This window comes from Rana temporaria, chromosome 3 (assembly GCF_905171775.1).
Source record: "Rana temporaria chromosome 3, aRanTem1.1, whole genome shotgun sequence".
NCBI lineage: Eukaryota > Metazoa > Chordata > Amphibia > Anura > Ranidae > Rana > Rana temporaria.
In genome coordinates this window covers 391,216,507-391,237,643 of record NC_053491.1, presented here as the reverse complement: position 1 = coordinate 391,237,643, position 21,137 = coordinate 391,216,507, and positions in this window count along the sequence as shown.

The following is a 21,137-nucleotide window of genomic DNA, read 5'->3' as shown; positions in this document are numbered from 1 at the left end:
ACCTGCCACAAGTTGTGTAGTGTCCACTTGCCACGTCACCTGGCCATGTCACCTGCCACAAGTTGTGAATTGTCCACTTGCCACGTCACCTGGCCATGCCACCTGCCACAAGTTGTGTAGTGTCCACTTGCCACGTCACCTGGCCATGTCACCTGCCACAAGTTGTGAATTGTCCACTTGCCACGTCACCTGGCCACGCCACCTGCCACAAGTTGTGTAGTGTCCACTTGCCACGACACCTGCCACAAGTTGGATTGTCCACAATGCAATGCAAGCAATTACAGTTTTTTTTATATATATTTTTTAATGTTTTTTCATCATTTGCCATCGTTTTTAAAATTTCTAATGTAAAAAAATAGGTCACCTTTAAAAGCGCTTATAAACGAAATTGCGGCAAAACGCTGGATGCGCGTTTAGCCGCGTTTTGCATCTGAAACGTGGAAAACGTTTGAGTCTGAACCGATTTTTTTGCTTCTGGAAAAACGAGGTTAAACGTAACTGCCTAAAAACGGCAATAAACGAGACTGTGTGCATGGACACATAGGATAACATTGAATGTGTTCAGGGGCAGTTGAAAAAAGTGTCCAACTGCCTCTGAACACGCGTTTAACAGCGTCTTGTGTGCATGGGTCCTAAACTAGGTAACCCGCGTTTAGCAGCATTTCGTTTGTATAGCGTTTTTCGTTTTTGCCCATTTAAAAAAAAAATTATTGAAACGCTTCTTAACGCAAACGCGGCTAAACGTGGCATGTAAACGCAGCAAAATGGCTGTTTTAAACATGGGTTACTATCTGTCAAGTTTAACCTCTTCAGGCCCAGGCCAATTCTGACACTTCGTTCCTACATGTAAAAATCATAATTTTTTTGCTGGAAAATTACATAGAACCCCCAAACACTATATATATATATATATATATATATATATATATATATATATATATATATATATATATATGTTTTTTAGCAAGGACCCTAGAGAATACAATGGCGGTCATTGCAACTTTTTATCTCGCACGGTATTTGGGGGGAAAAAACTGTTTCATGCTTTAAAAAAAAAAATAGTAAAGGTAGCCTAATTTTTTGCATTATGTGAAAGATGAAGTTACGCCAAGTAAATAGATACCTAACATGTCACGCTTCAAAATTGTACACGCTCCTGGAATGGCGCCAAACTTCAGTACTAAATTTTTTTACTGGCTACATTTTTTGAGTTACAGAGGTCTAGGGGCACTTTAAACATTTTTTTTTTTATTGTTAATTTTACCTTTTTATTTATTTTGACATTTAAAAAAAAAAAATCATCACTTTTATTCCTATTACAAGGAATGTAAACATACCTTGTAATGGGAATATGACTTGACAGGACCTCTTTACAGTGAGATATGGGGTCAATAAGACCCCACATCTCACCACTAGGCAGGGAAGCCTAAAAAAAAAAAATACGATAACCGCTTCACAGCCATAGCGCCGCAGTTTTTTTTAATGCAGAGGCCGGACGTGATGTCATAACATCGCGCCCGGCCTCCGACGATCATAGAGACTCCAGGGACCATCTGGTCCGCTGGAAATCTCTGTGATCAACATCTGGGGCCGGTGGATCCCATCTCCGACTCACCGATCACAGCGGTGAGTTGGGAGAAGCACCGGAGGGCGGCGGGAGGGGGGGATGTTCACTTCCACTGCCCGTAAGAATGATCAAGCGGTGGAACAGCCACTATGATCATTCTTATGGTGAACGGAATTGCCGGCTAAAACTGGCAATATCTGAATGATGCCTGTAGCTGCAGGCATCATTCAGATATACCACCACAAAGACCAGGACGTCATATGACGTACCCTGGGCACCTAGTGGTTAATCATTTAGGAGCAGTTGTAAAAGCGTCGCGTGTACATGGAGCCTTAGGCCTCATTCACACGACGGACCATTCAGGTCCGCCTGTCAGTTTTGACGGCGGACCTGAACGGCCGCTCCATGCAATCCTATGGAGCGTCGGATGTCAGCGGAGACATGTCCACTGACATCCGACCCTATCCGATCCGCTAAAAACAGACGTATGGGGGGCACGTTCCCATCCGTCCATGCGGATCGGGTAAGATCGGATGAAAACGGACATGCTGTCCGTTTTCATCAGATCGCTCCATAGGAGACAGTGGTGCCCGACAAGCACCTCCCCGCTCAGTGAGCAGAGAGAAGCTTGTCATCCGTCGGCTCAGCAGAGATCTGCGGACTGATCTCCCGCTGAGCTGGCGGGAGCAGGCGGACTCCGTAGGAACGGAGTCCGCCTGTGTAAATGGGGCATTAGGAAAAAACATGGGAAAATGTGCATGTATTACAGATGTACTGCATGTTTTCTTTCTTTCTTTTTTGCCCTGACAAACACTTTCAATTTTATTAAACACCTTCCCCTTCGCTGATTTGACATGCAAGGTGTTACTTGCCTGTATACGCTGCCACTTTTTTTTTTTTAAACCGATACATGTTGCTAAGAGACATTGCATACTTGAAGGAGGCTTGTGACAAGTTTGACTGATGTCGTTGAATTCTGGGAGAGATAGATAATATTTACTGCAATTCAGTCGGCAGCAAACTCTTGTTCAATTATTAATTCACTTAAGATTTGTGATTTTTATTGCTAGGAAAGACGTACCAAGGTAATTTATACCGCAGTGCGCAGGACAACAAATCCAACTCAGAGAAGAATTCACAAAATATTCTCAGAAATTAAATGTCGATTACACAAATGTAAAGTTTGTGATCCTAACAGTGTACAGTATACTATACACGTAATAAAGGGAAAGCAAGAAACAGCAGGGCACTTTGCACTGGAAATAAATGTATTTTACTGTGGTATCTGCAAAACAATAAACATGCGGGATAGAGAGCAGTAGCATTGAGCAGGAAGAATGATAACGTTGAGCATGACTTTCTAGCAGTAAATACGAATAATATCACAAGCAGTAATGTCCACAAAGCGGTAGTTTGGAAAACAGGCACTGTCCAGGGTACTGACAAGAACTTAAAAAGTAGCTCCAGTCTCCTGTGACAAAAACTGTAGCTGCTGCTGACTTTGAAGAAACAGAGACTTAAACAGCAGCTGGTGTCTTGCATTGTCTTCTAGGCAGCTGACTCTCCCCAGGGCTTCTGCTCCTCTGTAGCACATACCACTTGGTTTTGGGAACCAATTTTGACTTCCTGATGTTTTACCGTCGGCTTTCCTAATGCACATGTGCAAGCCGCAGCTTACAGTGGAACTGCAGCCTCCTGGAATGTGTGATGTGATCCCAAGAGGCCGCAGGCAGGGAAAGTGGGGCAATGTGACATCAACCTTGCACAGAGATGGAATGAGGAAGTAGGAGCTGGTACCATGAAAAAAGGTACCCACTTTCCTCGGCGATGGCATCTTTACTATGGGCAACTAGATGTGACAGCTTGTTGCTTCACAGCCGGGTGCCCACTGTGCATGCACGAGCAGCGCTGTGCATCGTGAATGGTCAAGCAGTCTTCCTGGGCCTGTAACATGTCCCAGAAGACTGCAGGGGAGAGGGAGATAGGAGAACTTCCGATTGCCTAGGTGGTCGGAGCAGAAGCTCGATCGGGTACCTGTAAAAATTTGGTACCTGCCCCTCGAAAGTGCCAATTCTTCAAGAGGAGCGGGGGACGAACTTTCCCTGGGTGGAGCTCCGCTTTAAAGTGTTTCTAAAAGCTAAACATTTTTAACCCTAATGCATTTCTTATCTTATGGTAGAAAATGTTTAGGTAGCAGTATGCCCCCTCACCCCCTTATACTTACCCAAGTCCTCACTCATTCCAGAGCTGTGTCTGTAGTGGCTCTTTCCCTTCTCCCCCCTTTCACAGGCCTGGCTGAGAGCAGCAGGAGCCATTGGCTCTCTCTGCTGTCAGTCAAATGCTGTGACAAGGGGACTGGGGCAAAGCCGTGATGTCTGTGTCTATAGACACGCAAGCGTGCCACGATAGGAAGCAGTGCTCATTGGCCCCCGGAGTAAACGAACTGTTGCTTGGGTGACTATTGGACTCTGCATTGTTTGTGAAAGAACCAGGTAATATCTGTGGCCCTTGCGTGGGTAGGGTAGTGCTACATAAATAAAAGCTGATCATTGTAAGTACCACTGAAAATGGTTTGTCTCAAGATACATCTGCAGAACAGCTTGTAGCCAGATCACCAGGTGAAAATAAAGCAAAGTCTAAAAAAGAAAACAAATGCAGCCATCACATCTAAGAACTGATAGACTGCAATATAATAAATGTTTTCCTTTGGGGTTTAAAACCACTTAAAATTCATATACGCTCACCTCCACTCTAGCTATGTGACATCTGAAAACTCTCTTGCTGCTGCCAACATCTACAATGCCTTGAAAAAGTATTCATACCCCTTCAAATTTTACACATTTTGTCATGTTACAACCAAATACGTAAATGTATTTTATTGGCATTTTATGTGATAGACCAACACAAAGTGGCACATACAGTAATTGTGAGGTTGAAGGAAAATGATAAATGGTTTTATTTTTTTTACAAATAAATATCTGAAAAGTGTGGCCTGCATTTGTTTTCAGCCCCATTTACTCTGATACCCCTAACTAAAAGCTAGTGGAACCAATTGCCTTCAGAAGCCCCATAATTAGTAAATAGAGTTCATCTGTGTGTAATTTAATCTCAGTATAAATACAGCTGTTCTGTGAAGCCCTCAGAGGTTTGTTAGAGAACCTTAGAGAAACAGCATCACGAAGGCCAAGGAACACATCAGACAGGTCAGGGATAAAGTTGTAGAGAAGTTTAAAGCAGGGTTAGGTTATAAAAAACGATCCCAAGCTTTGAACATCTCACACAGCACTGTTCAATCCATCATTTGAAAAATGGAAAGAGTATGGCACAACTGCAAACCTGGAGGGTAGATCTCTATGAACTGTAGTAAAAAAAAAAACTTACAGGGGTTAAAACCCTTGCAAGCTCATCCAAAACTAATAAAAAAAAGATTGGAGGTTCACCTTAAGTGGATGGGCAGACAGAGTACTTACAGCGATGTAAAGGGCAAGGCTGATGTGACAACATTTGTGGGAACGTGTTCAGTATAGAAAAGTACTGCTTTCCGTAAACTAATTCCGAGGTTACAATACACCTCTTTTTACGTTGTGCCTGGAATTTCACTTTACCTCTTTTTTTTTTTCTTCCCTATGACAAGGGAAATATCTTTGTGGCTGCCAAAAAGTCAGACCTTGCTAAAGTAAATTACAAAAGTGTATTGAATGTACAGTATCTCTAATTGCCACTAAGAAGGTTGTCCCTAAAACAAATACAAACTCATTGCATTTACAGGTAATTGAAAATCACTGTAAAATTCCTGACAAAGCTGAAAATCTCTTGGCGAAAGTCAGAGGCAGAAGCTGTAATCTTGCCACCCATGCAGGATTTCCAGAAAAATCTCCAGTCTGAGAGCATAGCAGGCATGAAACCACACTTACAAAAAGTTCTTGTGTGCCCCCATGCCTAAGTAGACCCATTTTACTCTAAAGTGAACCTAGCATCAGATCTGCATTTTTAATTATTATTTAATTTCTAGTCATCTCCATTAAATAAAAAATTTTTCATTTTGTTGTGTCAAGTTACCACAATTTTAACATTATTGTTTGGTGTTATCTGATCTGTCCCTTTATAATTAGACCTTTTGGGTTGAATAAAAACACATAGGCAAGTATGGACTGTAAAAAAAAACACATTTATTCTAGTATAGAATATAAATCAAATAAAAAGAAGGCAGCGCTGGAGAACCTGCTGCCATGTGTGCAACTCTGTGTGGACACTAACATTGGGACATTGAGAAGCACATACAGGAGGGAGGCCAATCTGGTCCTGGACTCCCAGAGGTCAGGAACAGCAGCAGGTCAGATATATGCCCCAAGTTTGTGGTACTACAACAGCCTGCCTTCTGTCAGACCACCTTGAAGCAAGGCCATCACTTTCTGGTCTTCTTGGTAGCCTTCCCTCCAGCCTTCTTTGCTTGCTACTTTCTCTGCAGCCTGCCCTGCAGCCTTCCTTCTCCGCTTGCCTGGAGCCTGTGCCTCTGAAGGTGTACTCATGCCAGGAGGAGGACAAGAAGGTGGAGGAGGAGGTGGAGGAGAAGAAGGTGGAGGAGAAGAAGGTGGAGGAGGTTGAGAAGAAGGAGCTGGAGGAGGTTGAGAAGAAGGAACAAGAGGAGGAGGAGGTTGAGAAGAAGGAGCTTGAGGAGGATGGCCGTAGCTACAAATTACTGTGTCTTCGGTAAGTGTCCCCCTCACCCCTTTATTGAGTAGACTAATTAGGAGGGTCCATTGACATCTGGTTCATTTTTCCCATTACTTGGGTGCCATAGCCCTCTTCAGGGGTGGTAGGTTGTTGGAGTGTGGCCTGTGCCTCTTTAATCAGGGCCAGTGCTGCCTCGCTCACACTCCTATCCCTCCTGGCCCTTCTTGTTGGAAGGCAGATGGGAGGCACCTGGCACCTTGTTCTGCCACTTGGCCCTGCCACCTCCTCTCTGCCACTTGGCCCTGCCACCTCCTCTCTGCCACTCATTCTTCCTCCAGGATGGAAGGCTCATCTTGCTCCAGAGAAGGCTCAGATTGTCTGGAAGGTTGGCTGGAGGGAAGTCTGGAACGTGATGGCCTTGCTTCAAGGTGGTCATTTAGAAAGAACATTCTGTTGTAGTACCACAACGTCGGTACATAAACCTTTCCTGCTGCTGCTCCAGACCTCTGAGAAGCCAGGACCTTATTGCGCTCACCCCTATATGTGCCTCGCAAGGTCCCAATTTTAGTGTCCAGCTGTTCGATAGTTACATGGGGCATCCTTGTGTGCACAAATGGGAGCAGGCTCTTCAGCGCTTCTGTCCACAGCCCTTTTTGTCTGTGTATGGGGTCTTTTGTTGCCCAAAGAGCAGGCAGTTCCCTTAAGAAATCTATGAACTCTTTTTCATTGAATGGATTCATTTTTTCTGCAAGACAAAACAAAAGACAAATATACTAATGTCATTCACAGTCTAAACTCTAGTAATCTTTATACCCATATAGGCCCATGACATTCTTACTTGATGTTTCCCCGCGCCTTCTCTTTCGGCGCACAAACGACATGGCGGAATCAGATGAGCAGGTGTCTCCAATTAGGCCAATTTCAGCCAAAAACTACGACATGGTGGAGTCTGATGAGCAGGTGTGTGTAATTATTAATTTGTCTAACGACGACACAAGCCCGGAGCCTGATGAGGAAACGTCACGAACAAGGAGCAGATACAAGGCATCTAATATGTCCTACGCGGAAATGGTGGACATATTGCTAAAGTCTGATTATGATGGCAAGCATGGGCCCTATAACCACCCTAATTTAAAGCGTTTGTAAAGGAAAAAATGTTTTTGCTTTAAAATAACAAACATGTTATACTTACCTCCACTGTGCAGTTCGTTTTGCACAGAGTGGCCCCGATCCACGTCTTCTGGGGTCCCTCGGCGGCTGTCTCTGGTCCTCCCCGCAATTACTCACCACAGTCATGCGAGAGCTCGCATGGTGGTCAGTAATTACGGGCGCACTCCCGTGATACAGCGAGCGGCCATAGCCGCTTACTGTATCACTCAGCCCCGCCCTCGGCGCGCCGCGTCACTGGATGTGATTGACAGCAGCGCCAGTCAATGGCTGCGCTGCTCTCAATCCATCCGCTCTAGCAAATCAGCGGCCAGGCTGAATGGCGAAGAGGATCTGCGGACCGCGCGGGACTTTCGACGGGTCAGGTAAGTAAAACGGGGGCTCAGGGAGGGGGGCCGGCAACACCAGGTTTTTTTCACCTTAATGCATAGGTTGCATTAAGGTGAAAAGATTTTTTCATTTACAACTCTTTTAAGGAAGGCCAAAATTATGAAAAAAGTGGTAAAAAGTCTGAAGAGACATTTTGGGGTAAAAAGATCGAAGGAGCAGCTCAGAAAGAGGTGGTCAGACCTCAAACTGAGGGAGCTGGAGCATTAGGAGAATGCTTGAAAAAAGTAAGTACTTCTCCTGTGTCCCTATTATTATTGTTTTTCAGAACTTGCATGTGGGCACAGTAATCGGTCGTTTCAGACACATCGCTCGGCCACTACATAGGATGTTTTATGAAGATACAGGGTTAAAAATATTTTAATATGCGAGTTTGTATTCAAGAAATATGTTTACATTGGTGTCTAGCTGATGTGTTTGAAACTAGAATGAAAATCAAAATTACATCAGTCTAAAGGAGAGGACACTCAGCAGCTGTTTACACATCTGCACTCAGGAGCACTAGTGTGGGCCACCAGAACAACCTTTTTAGGGTGACCCACACAGGTGCTCCTGTGGATTTTTGGGGTGTCTACATGTGTGAAACTTGTCCCAAAAAGATGAGTAGTCTAGATTTGTGTTTTGAAAAATCATGTCTTCTGCTTGTAACTCTGCCCAAACAGACACTTGTACCCCACTTCCAAGCAATTTTTAACCACTTGCCGCCCGCCAATGACAAATTGACGTCGGCAAAGTGGTTGTAGAATCCTGACTGGACGTCATATGACGTCCTCAGGATTCTGAGCCGATGCGCGCCCCCGGGGGCGCGCATTGCGGCGATCGTTGTTGCAGGGTGTCAATCTGACACCCCGCAACACCGATCAAGGTAAAGAGTCTCTCACGGAGACTCTTTACCACGTGATCAGCCGTGTCCAATCACGGCTGATCACGATGTAAACAGGAAAAGCCGGTAATCGGCTTTTCCTCACTCGCGTCTGTCAGACACGAGTAGAGGAGAAGCGATCGGCTGCTCCTGTGACAGGGGGGGGGTTTGTGCTGATCGATTATCAGCACAGCCCCCCGAGGATGCCCACTGGACCACCAGGGATTAAAAAAATAAAAATAAAGGTATGCCACCCTAGACCACCAGGGATGAGGACACAAAAATGGATGCCAATCAGTGCCGCAATGGATGCCAATCAGTGCCAACAATGGGCATCACTGATTGGCAGGCATTATTTGGCACTGATTGGCATCCATTAGTAAAACACATACAATAGTGGCTATCTATGCCCATCCGTGCCACCTATCAGTGCCCATCCGTGCCGCCTATCAGTGCCCATCTGTGCCGCCTATCAGTGCCCATCCGTGCCGCCTATCTGTGCCCAGCCGTGCCGCCTATCTGTGCCCATCTGTGCCACCTATCCGTGCCCATCTGTGCCGCCTATCCAAGCCCATCCATGCCGCCTATCCGTGCCGCCTATCAGTGCCCATCTGTGCCGCCCATCAGTGCCGCATATTAGTGCCCATCAATGCCACCACATCAGTGCCACCTCATCGGTGCCCATCAGTGCCGCCTTATCAGTTCCCGTCAGTGCAGTACCATCAGTGCCCATCAGTGAAGGAGAAAACGTACTTATTTTCAATGTTTTATAATAGAAACAAAAAAAAAAACGTTTTTTTTTCAAGATTTTAGGTAATTTTTTTATTTTTTTTGCAGAAAATAAATATCCCAGAGGTGATCAAATACCACCAAAAGAAAGCTCTATTTGTGGGTACAAAATGATAAAAATTTAATTTGGATACAGTATAGCATGACCGCGCAATTGTCATTCAAAGTGCAACAGCGCTGAAAGCTAAAAATTGGTCTGGGCGGGAAGGTGCATAAGGCCTCGTACAGACGAGCGAACATGTCCGATGAAAACGGTCCGCGGACCGTTTTCATTGCACATGTCCGCTCGGAGATTTCGGTCTGATGGCTGTACACACCATCAAACCGAAATCCCCGCGGATAGAGAACGCGGTGACGTAGACGACACCGACGTTCTCTATCGCGCGAGTTCAATGCTTCCACTCATGCGTCGAATCAATTCGACGCATGCGCGGGATTTCGGTCCGCTGGTTAGACGTACTAACCAGCGGACATGTCCGACGGACAGCTCTCCAGCAGACAAGTTTCTTAGCATGCTAAGAAACTTTTGTCCGCTGGAAATCTGTCCGCTAGCCTGTACACACAATCGGATCTGTCCTCTGAAACTGGTCCGCGGACCAGTTTCAGCGGACATGTCCGGTCGTGTGTACGAGGCCTAAGTGCCCTGTATGGAAGTGGTTAATATTCCTATTTTTGCCCTTTAATATGTGTGTGCTAAGTATACCTTTTGTTTCATTCTCATAGGGGAGAGAAGACTGGGAGGGCACCACTCCTCGGAGCCCAGGAACCCCAAACCTTGCAAGAAAAAACCACCTCGCAAGGAACCCCAACCTCGCAAGGAACAGCAACCGCGCAAGGAACCCCAATCTCAGGATGTGGAAGAAGGAGAAGTGAAGGAAGGAGAGGTGGGGGATGTGGTGGAAATTGTCACCACACAGGTCTGTATCTGTCACCACAGCTTCAGGTACTAAGAGATGTAGGCCTGCAGATTTAATAATACTTTTTTTTGTTTTTGTTTAGGGGATGAACATGTGGCTGAAGAAAGGCCTCAATTCTCCAGTTAGAGTACCCAAAACATCCTCCTCCACATCAAGGCATGTAGTAGGGAAATGTACGACATAAAAAAAAAAGGGCCCATATTCTCAAACAAGTGCCGCCGGCGTATATAGAGATGCGCGGCGTAAGTGTAAAGATGCGCCGTACTATCTATGCGCCGCAGTCACAGAACCAGATCCGCCAGAAACAAGGCTGCTCTCGTCCGTCCTAACTCGTTTAATTGTACGCGGCGTATGTGCATATTTCCGCTGAAGGCATCCTACGCGGCCATATAATTAGTATTCAAATATGCAAATGATGTACATAAGCAGATTCCCGAACCTACGCGCGATCGGCGTAGGTTACGCGCTGTGCGCGTAAGATGAATGGCCGGCTGAAAGGTACTCCTCATAAAGCTCGGTTAACTTTGCTCCAGACCTGAGTCAGCTTAAAAGCAAATACAGCAGCACCATCCCGGACGAGCTGAGCAACCACACTTAGGACAACACATTCGTATGCCAACATGCCAGGGGCAGGCGAGGTCTTAGCACTACTAGTGTGTGCAGAGGCAGAGGAAGAGGCCGAGGCACATAGAAGGAGGAGGGCACGTAGGAGGGCACGTGAGAGGGTATACCCACAGCGCATTAGCCTCTTTGGCATGGCTGATGTGGAGGTGTATCGCCGTTTCAGATTCACCCCTCATGCCACCCTGGAAATTACCAGAGCCCTGCAGGATGACATTACCAGCCCAACACAACGCTCACATGCAGTGCAGCCACTGGTGAAGGTCCTGGCAACATTGCATTTCCTGGCCACTGGTTCTCTTCAAAGAACAAGTGGAGACGTGGTTGGGATATCACAAACCAGCATGAGCAGATGTGTGCACCAGGTTGTCCCCGCAATCCTAAGACGCATGTCCCACCACATCATCAGACCCACCCAGGAGGTCCAGCGGCTGAAGGTAATGCTTGAGTTCTGCGAAATTGATGGATTCCCACGCACCATCGGGGCCATTGATTGCACCCATGTGGCAATACAGGCCCCCCATGAGACACAGCACATTTATGTGAATAGGAAGCACTGGCATTCCATCAATGTCCAGGTGATCGTGGATGCCCAAGGCCTCATATGGCACGTCCGTGCCAAACACCCAGGATCCAGCCATGACAGCTTCATCTACCGTCAAAGCGACATCCCAAGACAATTTGAAGAGAACGTGTATGGGGACAGCTGGCTGGTTGGTGAGTGACATGGGTGTCAGGTATGACTGTCCCCCCCCATGATGCAGACATCACGAGGGGCACATGCATGACTAACATCCTCCTGTCTTTTCCCTTTCAGGTGACTCTGCATATGCCCTGGGACCTCACATGATGACCCCATTCCGGAACCCACAAACCCCAGGAGAGGAAAACTACAATGCTGCACACATACGCACCCGTGCAGTGGTGGAGCGCACATTTGGCATCCTGAAGTCCTGTTTCCGATGCCTGGATAAGACTGGGGGTACCCTGCTGTATTCCCCAAACCTCGTGTGCCAGATCATCGCTGCATGTTGCGTGCTGCACAACTTTGCAGTGAGAAAGGGCCTAGAGATTGAGCTACGTGATGACCTGACCCCCCAACCAGACATTACCCCCCTAACCGAGGGTACCCCGTCTTCTGAGGGATCAGCAATCAGGAGATGTCTAGTGGAACGAATTTTTGAACGTTAAAAATACACATAAAACATTGAACAATGAGAATGCACGCATGCACACCACTGTGGTCACTAGCACACACACCCCACATGCACATCCCATTGGATTAGACCGAAGTACACCGCACGGTACTAAGGAGCAGCAACGCCGCGTCAAGGCTCCAATGATGTTGCTGTCCATTCATACACCTTTCACACGGACCTGGGGAGAACTTATCCCCAGCGACCGAGGGTGACACCCCTTACTGGCTGGAGTGTCACCCCCCCCACATTCACACAGCATTCACACTGTGCTATGCACTACTTTGTGCAGCACACCAAAAAAAAACCTCTTACTTAGAGCATAAATAAAATTAAATAAAAAAGCTCTTACTTAGAGCATAAAGAAGACATAAAAAATCACTGGCCCCGGCGCGGACTGCGCCTGGTGCCCAGGTTCCTGGCCCTCACTTGCCTGGGGGAGCCTCATTTGGGGGGGGTGGGGCATCAGGTGGAGGAGCATCCCCAGGTGCCTCCCTGGCTGGCTGTCTGCCCTCTAGAGCCACTGCTATACGTGTGAGCAGGGCCTCCTGGCATGCAGTCTGGGCCTGCACAGCCATCCGCAGGCCCCTGACCTCCCCCACAAGTTCGGCTGTGGTGGTTTGCAGCTCACCCAGGCTTGTAATGGTGGCTGCCGAGTTTCCTGCCACATCCTGCAGAGCATCGGGCACTGCTCCAGAGGAGGACAGGCTATTATTGAGCCGCCTCAACTCCTCCAAAATGTCCCCCATATGGCGGCTCTGCTGGTCCTGCTGCCTGGCCAGCTTTTCCTGCAGGACATGCTGGGCATGGGACGGGAGGGGCTGGAGGGGGTGATGGAAGACCCTGAGGGGCTGGAGATACGGTGGTGGTGTGATGGTCCGGGCACCTCATGTGAGTCCTCAAGAAATAAAATGACATCCTGCTCACTCTGGACCACCTCCTCTTCATTGCCCACCACCTCCTCATGGGCAATATCCTCCTCAACCACCTCCTGTGCGAAAGGACTGCCCACTCCCCTCCAACAAAGCCTGTAGGCTTCCCAGGGGGTCAGCCACAGAAGCAGGCTGCTGGGGGGACGGTGTTGGATGGACACTGCCAGCAGAAGACGGCCCAGCTCCCTCCTGCACATCTGTGGATGACACAAACAATTCACATGTTGGTGGACCCACACACTTGTCACATGCCCCCCCCCCAAACATGCTACACACCAGATAGAAGATAAAACACACTTACCTGTCCTCATGGGCGGGTCACTGGAGTCATGGCCCTCCAGGCCCTCCACCTGCTCCCTCCGCAGGCATCTGGCTATAACTTCCTCCTCATCTGACAGCCGGATCGGACAGGGTGGCCCACCTCCAGTGCCCCTGGCATGTTTGGCAATGGTGGCCATTTTATTTTGGACCACCCCCGCAGGTCATTCATTTTTTTAATGATGTCCTGGGGGGTCCTCACCTCATGGCCAAGGGCATTGACCTGTGCCGTCACTTTTCGTAAAATTTCGTCCTTTTTTACTTTGCTAGTGTTGCCACTCTCAGCACCATGGAGCCTGGCATCAAAGCGCTCCATTGCTGCAACAATAACTTCCCTCTCAGCAGGGCTGTAGTTTCTTTTTCGGCGGTCTTTCCTTGGCCCTGGCATAGCAGCAGCAAAGTGTAAACTCCAATAAGGAAATCCAAGGGAGTCACTTTGCACTAGCTGGGCGGATGCTTGAAGCTTTTATACACTGGGCCGGCCCAACTCAGCATGGATTTACGCCTATTGTCATTGTGCGCATGCGCAGAGGGCGGGGCACGTCCGGCGCATGCGCCGTTCGGTCTGGACATCATTTGCATGGGGTCACGGATCATTATAATGCTTCACGCCCACATCCCTCCTACCGTCACTTGCGCCTACTTACGCCAACACATTTAAGTTACGCGAGCGCAGCGTAGGACGCAGGTGGTTCGGGAATATGGTTCGGCTCTCGCCAAGTTAAGCCGGCGGTGCGCATCGGAGATCCGCTCCGCCTCACTAAATATGCGCCGATCTACGAGAATATGGGCCAAGGTCTTTATTGAGCAAACCTTTAAGGACATAATTGATGACTTAGGGGGAAACTAATAAAACACCCTTTTTTTTGTTCCCAGTTTACATTTTTTTTTTTGCACTTTTTCAAACAAGCCAAAATTTTAAGATGCACACAAAGGATGTGCTATCTGCCATCTCGGGATATCCATGTACGTGTTTTGTGGGTGAAACCCCTTCCTCACAACTCAAGTAGATGAAAGGAAGAACCGGTTGCACCCACAAAATACATCCATTGATCACCCTTGATGGCAGATAGCACATGTTGACAATAGGGATCAGGAGGGAAATACCCATTTTTAACCCTAAAAAGACTATGTGCATCTTTAAATTTTGGCTTGCCCAGGGGTGACAACACCCCATCTTATTATGGGCGGTGGACAATTAAAAAAAAATAGAATGTCTGAGATATTGCCTAGAGGTTTACATTGTTGTATTTCGTGGTATGTTATTTAAAGTTTTGTATTTTCATAAAAAGAAAAAATGCCAGTTTATGGCAAAAAAAAAATTATACACCTCAAATATTTTATAAAGACCATTAGCCGAATTCAGAAAGCACTTACGCCGACGTATCTTCTGATACGCCACGTAAGTGCACGGATGCGCCGTCGTATCTCTGCGCCTGATTCTTGAAATAAGATACGCCTGAATTTTGGCTCCATCCGACTGACCTAAGTCTCCTACGCCGTTGTATCTTGGGCGCATATTTACGCTGGCCGCAAGGGGCGCTTCCATTGATTTACGCGTTGAATATGCAAATGACCGAGATACGCCAATTCACAAACGTACTTGCCCCTGTCGCAGTAGTATACGCCGTTTACGTAAGGCGTACGTCCGGCGTAAAGTTATTCCACCTATAGGAGGCGCATCCCATGCAAAGGTATGGACGACGGAACAGCCGTCGTATTTTACATCGTTTACGTAGGACTACGTGAATAGGGCTGGGCGTACGTTACGTTCAGTGATTCGACGTATCTTAGGCGTTAGGTCCGACGTGATTCTGAGCATGCGCACTGGGAAGCGCCCACGGGACGGCGCATGCGCCGTTCATTCGGCCATTCATTTGCATGGGGTCACGGTTCATTTGAATGGATCACGCCCACTTCCTTCCTACTTTGAATTAGGCGGGCTTACGCCGGCCAATTCACGTTACACCGGCGCAATGTTGGGAGCGAGTGCTTTGTGAATACTGTTCTTGCCTCACTGATTTACGTTGGCGTAGCGCATATGAGATGCGCTACGCCGGTATAAAGATGCACCGCTCTACGTGAATCCGGCTACATGTGTGTGAATATGCACCAAGTAACATTTATATAAAACAACAACAAAGTGTGGCTTGTTTTTCTCAAATCCCCTATAACTTTTTTTGTGTTTAGTTTTGGTGTTACCAGTGAAATGGTTATTAGTTCATAAGGAAAATACACTCAACACTACAAGTAGTACACTAGGAAAAACTAGGAGACAGCTAAAATAAACACAAGCAAGACATGTAATTTTAAAAGATTACTTTATGTATTTTAGAAAGATAATAAGTTTACAGATTGGCTGGCAAAGGAATGGCCCCCCTACCCGTGAAATATTCCACATATTTCTCCCGGACTGCACAGGCACTTTGGGGGGGGAGGCCAGGACGGATATGTTCTAGGCTCGGCAAGGTATTTTCACCTGTGGTAAGTCCGGCCTCGGGCCCAACTGTGGCCATATAACCTGGAGAGTGTCTCCTTAGAAAATTGTGGAGAACACAGCAACAGAAAATTATATAGTTCCATTTATATTCCGCCATATGCATTGATGTTAAAAATAGGCGGAACCGGCTGGCCATTATCCCAAAGGCGTTCTCCACAACTCTTCATGCTCTGGCCAGCCGGTAGTTGAACACCCTCCTCTCTGGGGTGAGGGTCCTCTGGGGGAATGGCCTCATGAGATGCTGTTCCAGGCCAAAGGCTTCATCAGCCAGAAACACAAAGGGAAGTCCTTCAACATTCTCTGCATCCGGTGGCAATGCAAGCTCATCACTCTGGAGACAAAGCGCAAACTCCGTCTGCCTGAAGGCTCCCCCATCCGACATCTGGCCGTTCTTACCCACCATCAACATAGAGGAATTCATACTGTGCTGACACCACCGTCATCAGCACAATGCTATGAAACCCTTTGTAGTTGTAATAAAAGGAACCAGAACGGGGTGGTGGCACGATGCGGACGTTCTTCCCATCAATGGCTACACCGCAGTTGGGGAAGTCCCACCGCGTGGTAAACTCCGATGCCACAGTCTGCCATTCCTGTGGCGTGGAAGGAAGCTGTGTAATCAAACAAAATAAAAAAATTGTACTTTTGCACATAACATTGCAAGCAAATTATACAAAAACATTATTTGCCAACATCATTAGAACATTTATTTTAAGGAGCATTTAAATACATAAATATGAGGCCCAATTATCACATTTCTCACCCCCTCTGATTGCCCATTGTAAAAATAGTCATATAGTCCTTCTGCAGGACTTGTATAATGGCAGAACAGGTATCTGGGATTATGAGGCCCAGAGCCTGGGGAGAGATGCCCGTCATGAACTTCAAGTCCTGCAAGCTTCTCCCAGTTGCCAGATTGCGTAACGTGGCAACTAGCCTCTGCTCAGCACTGATGGCTTCCCGCATAACGGTATCCTGCCTGGTGATATAGGGGAACACCAAAGCCAAGAGCTGCTGAAAAACGGGGTCAGACATCCTAAGGAAATTCCTGTAATCATCAGGATTATTCTCCTGGATCTAGCGCAGCAGAGGCATGTGACAGAATTGGTCCCTCTGGAGCAACCAATTCTTGGCCCATGAACGCCTCCTCACCCTGTTCATGGCCTTGTCTTGGTCTAAAACAAGAAGACCAAAACAAACCGACTGCACAGCACTAAATCTAGGATGAGCACGTACCTGCAACATGGCTAGAAAACGAACGTCTAATCAAAACGAACGAACGAACGAACGACCTAAACAGAACACACTGAAGAATAGCAAGTCCTATGAAGAACGACCTGAAAATCAGAAACAAGCGGACAGGAACGCACTGTAAAACAAATACGACCTGACTACACACCCTGAAAGACCAGATACAAACCCACAAGCACAAACTGAACTGCAGAAAACGATCTGAAAGCACGAAGACTGAAAAGCGCAAATCGTCTCTCACCAAACTTTTACTAACACGCGGTAACACGAGATTAGCAAAAGCAGCCCCAAGGGTGGCGCCAGTGGAATCGAACTTCCCCTTTATAGTGCCGTTGTACGTGTTGTACGTCCCTGCATTTGAGAACGACGAGATTTTGTCTCAACAGTGTGTATGCAAGGAAAGCTTGACAAGAATCTCGTCAAGCTTAACAAGAACCTCGTCGAGAAAAACTGTTTCTTTTACGACGGGATTCTCGGTCGGGTGTACGAGGCCCTACACTTCCAGGCATTTATTTCTTCTCACGGTATCACAATACTCCCCTTGACAATGTCTTCATCAAGGACAGTATCATCTTTGTTTAGGATAATGTAGGCTCACCATTTGTTTTGTGGCCTGAGATGACAAAGTCATGAAAATCCTGGTACCTTTACAGTTCTTGGTTGTTCACTTGGCTGTTGCAGGCTGATTATCGGGGAATAGGAGACTAAGAACATGTCTCTTCCCACCTGCAGCAAACTAATAACATCATCTCAACCTAGGCAAACTCACTGGACTAAAGCTCAGGAATAACTTTTTGATAGTAACAGATGATGTGGTTAATTCTTGCAGGCTTAGAAAGTTAGAAAAGGGTAAGCTTTTGGAATATGGACTCATATACATGGGCAATAATCCCAAAAGCAACGCCTATACATGTTTTAGGTGCTTTTATGTTGCTTTAGTTTGTTTTAGGAGCTGCTTCAAGTTTTGGATTTTCATTAATTTGTATAGGAAAGAAAAGCAGCTCAGACAAAAACAATGTAAGACAAATACTATAGATCAGGGTAGTCAACCTTTCAGAGGTTGAGATCTACCTGGACATAATGGAAATAATTAAAGATTCCCGAATCCCACGGCAGTTAGTTCCGACGGTATAGCGCTGCTATTTTTAGCGCCGCTATACCACCACCGCACCTCCGCTGCCCCGTGTGAAAAGGGCCTTACTTATACTTTTTTTTTTTCATTTTGGATAGAGTAAGAGAGAGTTATAGCCCCTGTCAGTTTATTTTTACCATCCCTGTCTCATTGCAGAGATTTCCCTTCACTTCCTGCCCCAAAGACAAACAGGAAGTGAGAGGAAATCTATGCAAATTAAGGGAATCCATTGAAAAAATGTAAACCAACATGTAAATAAAACAGTGGAAAATATCTTAAGATGTAAACAACACAAATATCACAGTAAGTGCATAAATGTGAAAGTTCTCCTTATGATAGTATATAGTAAAAGTCCAATTGCCAACAAATAAATGGCAGCAAAAAAGAAGAAAAAAAAAGTCTTAATGAATATCAAAAAAATTGATTGATTCCAAAATGACAAAAAATGTGAAAAAGGATCTAGGATGACACCAATAACACATGTGTCCCTTCACCAGAAGTGCAAGCCTGCTTACCAGAACACAGACTAGATAGGCCTGTAAGACACACTTGAATCCAGAATGGGTCGTACACCAGGAAGATGGTCACAAGGAATCTGAGCGGATCCGGATCTCTCTCATCAATGGCGACGGCTGGAAGGTTGGTAGAAATGGTCCGAGTGGGAACGATCACCTCATTTGCACCAGATGGAACCGAGGAAAGAAACACTTGCATTGCATAATATTGTATGCACAAAATTTTATATAAAAAAACTCAGATATACTCACAAAAGTATCTGAATAAAATCGCATTTAAAAACAAACAGCCGGCCGGCAAGCAGACACCCGTCCTATGGGCGAGGACGTCAGTGCGTCAACTTCCCGACGATCGTTTCGTCTCACAAAGACATCGTCACAGGGGAACGTCTTTGTGAGACCAAACGATCGTCGGGAAGTTGACGTGAGTATACAGTATCTGAGTTTTTTATGTTAAATTTTGTATAATTTTAAATACTGTGCTGCCCGTGTGATAATTGTAACCTGATGATAAGAAACATGCTACTTTAAACGTCACTTGGGGGAGCAGTAAACGTGCCGCGGATCTGCATTTTTACTGCCCCCCAAACCAATCCACTTTGTCTAGGTTCTCATCGGAGCAATTTGTCATGCGATTTGAGAGATCAAATCGCATGATAAGTCGCAGCCTATTAGAGGCAATGGCACTGTTCCAATCGGTGCAATACCGATTTTGTGGTGCTGCGCCGATTTGCAAACGTAGTTCCTGCACTACTTTTGCTGATTTCAGGTGCGATTTCAATAGACATCTGTCTATCAAGTAGCAGCTGAAATTGCGCTGACCTTGTTACTTTGAAATCGTGCTACTTCAAGTGAAGTAGCACGATTTTAAAGTAGCATCAATGTGAACCAAGGCTTTAACTGCTTCGCATCATTACTGATTTTGATGGTTGATATCTCGGTCATCACTACAGCAATAAATGAGATATAATTTTTTAGCCCCATCGACTCTGCACAAAGCAAAAGTAATCATAGTGGCTAAGAAGCCCATGGATTACTTTTACAGGCAGTGGAAGGGGGTCCCACCACAGCCTTTACTGATTTTAAGGTTGGTCCAGTAGCATCCAGTTACTGGGACACAGTGAGAGGGATGGATGTCTATCCTCCCACTGTTTGACGTCAGAAACCAGAAGTGACGAAGATTTTATCACTCCTGGTTTTGGTCTCACGTTAAGAAGCCATTACCGACTTGAACAAACATCTGATCAAACTGATCTTAGTTTGATCAGATGCTTTGGAGGCCAAAAAACAGATATGGGGTCTAAAAAAAAAAACAGATCTCTCCATAAAGAGAACCTGTCATGGCCCATGCTATCCCAAGGAATGTTGTCCATCCCTTGTGAAAGCAAAAATAACCAAACAAAATGTAAAGATACAGTGTAAGATATTTTCTTTTACTATTTGTAATAAATAAATAAAATCCAATTTTAAAAGAAATTTAAACTGCCCCCTGCTCTTTCATGCTTACCAATTGCCAACACATGCGTTGGCTCCAAACCTGCATTTCGCTTCAAGTCGGGGTCAGGGGTGAGGCCGGGGGTGGGGGCAAGGACGTGGTTGAAGGGGGGCCCTGTCGGGTAGGCTGTAGGCCCCATGATTTCTAACAGCGGCCCTGTCTGGTGATATCAATATGCATCCCTCCATTGAATGGGCTGATGCAATTTCTAGTCACCATTGCAACCTAGGGCCCTAGAATTGTCAAGCCCTGCTCTAAAACCCTGAACAGTAATGAGAGGACACTTTTTCTCTTTGCAGCCACTTCCTACAACAGTCCATTCAACATTAGGACATAGAATGGACAGCACTGGGATACCATAAGCAATGCTCCAGGTCAGGCAAACCTTAGTAATAGTGCATCAGGGTCTTACAGCACCAATAGTCACTAGGATCCTTCACTCAGGTCTGTACTAGTGTCTCTGGGTACCCGGAAGCCTCCCTACAGCCTCAGGCACACAATTTCCTCAATGAATCTTCAATGGAACCCCTCTCTTAGCTTCAATTTTTTTTATCGGAATAGGCAAGCAGAATTTTCAGCTAGGCTGCCCCCAGGGCAGTAGCCCTTCCGGCTGGGGACTCCTCCTCCAGGATAGATAGATAGATAGATAGATAGATAGATAGATAGATAGATAGATAGATAGATAGATAGGCTATAAATAAGTTGTAACAGTTGCCAGGAATTTTTAAAATACTTTATCACCAGGAATGCATCAGAGCTTCCCCCGAAACTGAGATTTTAAATGTCCTCCCATTTGTCATGCATTGTGCCAAAC